The sequence below is a fragment of the Puntigrus tetrazona genome, chromosome 16, assembly GCF_018831695.1.
Source record: "Puntigrus tetrazona isolate hp1 chromosome 16, ASM1883169v1, whole genome shotgun sequence".
NCBI classification, from domain to species: Eukaryota; Metazoa; Chordata; class Actinopteri; order Cypriniformes; family Cyprinidae; genus Puntigrus; species Puntigrus tetrazona.
The window spans coordinates 14053108-14059107 of NC_056714.1; the positions used below are offsets into that span (position 1 = coordinate 14053108).

General features: G+C 42.0%; 1 protein-coding gene across 2 annotated transcripts in view; it reads right to left on the reverse strand.

Annotated features, from left to right (window-relative positions):
* Positions 1-5082, reverse strand: part of cicb (capicua transcriptional repressor b) — a 37227-nt gene extending 32145 nt beyond the window's left edge. For both annotated transcript variants that reach the window (XM_043261355.1, XM_043261354.1), the window contains exon 1: positions 4873-5082. The gene's annotated coding sequence lies outside the window, so the exon portion shown is untranslated. The remainder of the gene's footprint in view (positions 1-4872) is intronic.
* Positions 5083-6000: the final 918 nt, after the last annotated feature.

The window sequence follows — 6000 nt, forward strand, 5'->3', positions numbered from 1 at the left end:
AGCCTGTCCTTATTCATTCGTACACAGAAACACGTGTGTGAAATCACACTCCTCTACACTCAGTTTCTCACTCTCTCTACTATTCCACACTCCCACCCACTCACAAAAATTCTGCAAACAGACACTCCCACACAAACAACACACGCACAGGATTTTCCTGTGAGAGATGGCTTTAAAAGGAGAATTGGGGAATTCTTTGAGTCATTCCAAGAGACACCCCACCCACCGTTCCTACTGACCTTAAAACTGTTTATTTGCAGTGGAGAGAGATTTCCTTCCTGGTCACTACATGGAATATTATACAAAAAAATAATGTTACTAGGCTTAACTCAAAATTCGGGATCTAGTGCATCACATTATAAACAGTCTGTTTCTGAAATTTCAGAAAATGTGTTTTTTTTAAGAAGACTTTTGAAATGGTTAGTGTGACAGCATGTTTAGTAATCGCAAAATAATTTTAATTGCTTGAATGCACATATCAAAATACAATGTACGAAACCAAGCTAAAATTCAAAGTAAATTCCACTATTATCAGCTTTTTTTTCTGACCTTAGCGTAGGTTGGTAATTTAATATCATGTTTTCCCTTGGATTCCCCCTGTTGAGGAGTCAGAGAGTCTCTGCCCATTTAAAACCAGAGTGTCTTTTTTGACAGGGAGCAAATAATGTGAAAAAAAGGTCTGATCTACACACTCCCAACATTTAGGCTAAAATAAAGGTAATTACAAAATCTATTTAAAATAAAATGTTTGCCATGCTCACTGGCAATTTCACCTTAATATACTGCTTTACCTTAGACGTCAGTAAATTCACAGGAAAACATTCACAATAAATTATATAACATACAAATCATGGCGTAAATCTAAATAAAGCCACAATTGGTAGCGTATCACATGGTTGCGTAATTTACTAACATTATTCTAGGGCTTTATATTCAGTTAGAGTCACCCAGTATTAAATTTAATTAAATTTAATGAAACAGTAAAAACAATAAAGCAAACACACAATAAAATCTGTGTTAAAAAAAAAATGTGAGGGGATACATAACATTCATATTAATAAATATTGTTTTTCTTAAAAGTGAAAGCATAACTGCAATATACTAAGCAATAAGGCTATAATATGATTGTAAGCGTATTATAATCTTTTGCGCAATAAATCCTGAACATGATTCCTCGTCCTTGGTCTATTAATATATGATAAGTGAAGTTGTTGCTTAACTGATGTAGAGAAACATGACCCTTAAGTTTGTGTATAATTTAGTACTGCAAACGATTTTTCAGCTTCTTGTTTATGGCTGACAGAATTCAACAAATTATGCCATGCCATGATCTGAGAATTTATCACAGCAATTTGAAACGTACCATGATCATATATAATCTTCTCAGCCATGAAGCTTAACGCGTGTTGTTAAAAAGTGTTGCTACGTTTGCATAAATTCAGAGATCCCTGCAGCTTCTAGAAATTCCTGCTCAGGAAACCGAAAACCCCATCGGTGATGTCACAACGGCACAACCTACAATCTAGAAAACATGCGACCCTTTTACTTTTACTTAATCGCTATTTATCCAAAGATTTACTTCTCGTGAGTTTAAACCACTGATAATTACGAGTAAATTTCATTTGATAATTAAATCACAGTCATCTCGGGCCTCCCTTGGTATTTCACATGGAAGAATTTTGCTTTTCGTGCTACTTTTCAAATCTACATTAACTAGGTTAAATGAACACACTGGAACGCTTGAATAATAATAGATAGATAGTAACAATAGTAGAACTAGTAATGCTTTGTATACGACGAGCTGGCTTTGATATCATTATTTTGATATCATTCAGTCGTCAAAAATGTGTGCATGCGTGTGTGTGTGCGTGTGTGTGTGTGTGTGTGAAATGCAGACTAGCAGACTAGTAATTATTAAGTACCTAAAAAATATATAATGATAGTATTCTAGTCTAAATAATACTGGCATCACAAAAAAAAAAAAAAAATCAAACCTAGACCTATGTGTTAAATTACAAGCAAACAGATCTTTTTTTGTGTGTTTGTTTTCTTTTACAAATGCTAAACTATATAACATTCATACATTTAGATATTTATTTTGTGCAACAGCAGTCATGCAAAACCACACGCACGCACACTGAGCTAATCCTGGGTCCACTTCCCGTGACAGCTCTGACTCCTGTGCATGACTACGGCTGGTCAAACGAAGCCTCAGCATTTCGGATATTAGCATGATACCTGTATTAAAGGTCTAACTAAAGCAAGAAAAGCTCTGATGTCAGCCATATGACAGAAGTCCAATCCAAGCGCACGCTCTGAGCAGAGTGTTTTCAGCTCAAACGTTGCTGTGTTATACGAGTCTACACGAACGTTGTTGTAAAAACCTGCCATCCTCTTCCTCGGGCCAACAACCTTAAACCTATACTTGACTTCACTTGATAAATGGACAAGATAAATTTAGCCGTCGCTGAACAGCTACACTGATCCTAACAGGTCAAATTATTTATTTCAGAATTAATAATATATATTTCCCGTTTATAAGGCAAAACATATCCATTCGGTTTTTTTTTCTTTTCACTTAATAGTGATTATGTACACAGGCTATACATTTATTACGGTGAATCAAATGAGCCAGAACATATTTCAGTTCACCCATGATATATTATAAATTTAATACTGCCCGTTAAGCCACTATGATTAAGAGAGCAATATTGCACGATGATCTATTTTTTAAGAAACGTATAGCCTAGAATATACGATGCGTCACACACCAATGCCAAGCACAAATACGCAAGATCATACACACACACTGCTGAAGGTGAACCAGTTGTCAATGGAGCAACTGTTTGTGGCAAAGACTTTGCTCAAACCAAAACACAACCACGCATCTATACACCGTTCCCCTCAGGGGTCAATAAAGCACCTATCTTATACATTCAGAGTGATGCGCGACAGAAAAGGGGGACACAGACTCACATGCAGTTGTGATGCCAGTATGCCAGCCTGTCACACTACTCGGGATTTAATTGGAGAATAAGTCTTACAGTGCATGGCTCCACCGCAGTGTTACGAAGCAAAATAAACATGCAAAAAATAAAAATGTGGATTACCAAATAAACAAAACAACAAAAACAACCCACGACAGTGCCATACGCCACGACGTGTGCCGTTTTCGAGTCAACGATCTGACAATTCCACATTGCGTATCGACACCGATTTTGTGCTCATTCACAGATTGTTCTGCAAATGTGCATTCTGGGGCATACAGAAGGGTGCAGGGCTGCAGCAGTGCAGTGTCGTGCAGCTCAGGGGCATGCATGGGTGCTATGACTTCCTTCCTCCCCAACACCGACCATTTCCAACTGCATTACCTGCTTTATTTGGATTTTAAAGTGGGTCGCCAAGGGGGTGTCACAGTCACACACATGAAACGGCAAAAACATGGGAGAAACTCAAGAGACGAGCGCACGACGAGGGGCATCGGGGACACATGCCTCGCTCTTTTAGAAAAAAATCGGCAGCCATGCAAAAAAATTCCCTGCAAAAGAGTTCGAACACTTTGAAATCAGCAGCCAGACACTGCCTACAAAGCGCCTACCAGACGAGCTGCACGAATGCTGAAGCAGTACATGTAGTGAGTGACGTAGACGAAAGGCTGCCCAAAACAACATCCTATCAACACTCCACCACCATCACTTAGACGTGGAAGGATATCACTCATTTATCCCCCACGACCCAAAGGAGCAAAGGCGCTCAATGGCAAACACCTACCATTACTAAAAGCATGCAAAGTGGCACACATGACCTGATGAAAAATGAATTGGCAGATGGTGTTAATGCAGGCAAACTGAGCCATCATTACGGAGACACTCTTAAACAGCAGAGTGCATCGTGTTTGCGTGCATCTCTGAAGATGACAAAATCTCGGGAGCGTGTAACACGAAAAAACCCACTTGTGTCAACACGGCTCCATCCAAGGAGGCCCGTTAGGATTGAATGGCACTTTTAAAATATCAAACGCAATACGAACTGGTTACAAAATTGCAGTTTGCGCGAAAGGCTCTTTTGTGTTTTTGTAAAGACGTATTCCGACACGTATCGGACTACGGGGCGAGCCGCCGAAAAAAACGCACGACAATAAAAAGCGTACCGTCAGAATGCGCACGAAAGCCGCCGGTGGTAGTAGTAGTACTCGCAGCGCTTCGCAATGTCACGGGAGTAGTACTATGCCAAGGACTCGCAACAGCTAAAGCGGACCAGCAAAAGGCCTCGTGAGAGAGTAAAAGAAAGCTTTAAAACGTGTTCAAACACACGCGCAAAAACACCACGCAAAAGGTTGTTCGTGTCGATGAGGACGTACGCGCAGGAAAAGTTGCAAGCGATCCACCTTCACGAGCCGTCCTGGCGGAGAGATGATGACGGCGCGCGGAAGAGGTCCGAGGGATAGCGTCGGGTTCGGAGTAAAGTATTAATTTGTTTGTTTTTGCATGGGCGCCGTGACGCTCGCGCTCGCTAGTACTGTAGGTAGAGCACTCCTTCCTCGAGCGTGATCCTGCCAGCGCGTAACGCAGTGCACGAGCGCCAGTCCGCTCCGCTCAAGTTGCTCAAACTCCTGCCGTTCAGTCCGAACAATTGCGAAAACGAGAACTTAATAAATTACTCGAAGGCTTGGTTTGAACGCCGTCTTTAAAACATTTGACAAAGTTTAACTCTGCATCCCCACCCCCTTCCTTCTTCTTGCTCTAGGTCCTTCCTTGATATTTTAACGAGCTGGTTTGCTCTCCGTTAGTCTTTTTGCACACACCGCTCGTGTCTTAAATACGGGTTGTCATTCGTATTAGCGGCGGATTCGTTTGAGTAATAACTACTTACCAAAAGAGCAGAAATACTTAGGAGGTAACCGATGAATTTACGGTGCAAATTGCAGAAGGGCTCTGTCCTGTCGTCTGAAGTGGCGAGCAACGTCCATCCATGTCTTCCGTCTGTCGGGAATTTTACTTTATATCGGTCCTCCGTAAAACATCTTTACCCCCTCCCAACAGCAACTCAGACAGGGATTAAAAACTATATGAATCCCTTTTCCACTACAGTCACAAAATGGTGAATGAACCACTAACAGCTGGCCCGCTTGGCCAATCAGAGCGCACTGACAGATACAGTAGCCTATGGATGTGACAGCACAAACTTAGAGGCGTTCCTCAGTGGGTTATTCCATTTGATTGGCAGGCGCTCTGGGCCAATCGCATTGAGGCTAGATACCAAGCCGGCGCTCACTCCAAAAGTTACAGTATCCAATGAGAGCGCTGGGAACCATAGGAACAGGGTGTGGGCGGGCACTGGGGAAGTGTTCAAGAAGCGCTGGCCAATAACGCTATACGAGTTTTCGCTCTCTAAATAAAGGTGCGTGTTTACCACAAGCGCTACACTTAATCTTAAAATCACTGTTTTTCACTTCCATGGAACAGGCAAGAAATGTTTCTAAACTAAAAAAATAATAATAATGACAATACGTTTCGTTTTTTTTAATATTGTTTGCCATGTTAACATTTGCGTTCTAAGGACGAAGAGAACAGTAAAAACACTAAATTTGTTCTTTTAATCACTATAAAGGCCCCCTTGCGCGGGAACCTGACGAACCGTTTCACTTTCACACTACTATGCTTGTGAATACGGGATGGACTGTTGTCGCTCTCGCTCTCAATTTTTTCCACTCTGCCTCGCTTTTCTCTCAGCAACAGCCCCTCACCTCGTGTGCGACAGCCAATCACAGCGCCGCATTCCGCTGTCTCTAACGTATGTGCCGTTGTGCACCGCCCCATCCATACAACCCTTGCAGGATTTTGGAGGTGACGTCATCGTGCCGCCGTGCGATTGGCCAGAGGGGTCTCGTCGACGAGCCAATGATCAAACTCAGCGATGAAGTCATCAAGCATGTTGCCACCAGCTGGATGATAGGGGCGTGGCCTGACGTACTCGCCTAACCCCATGCTTGATGCGTAG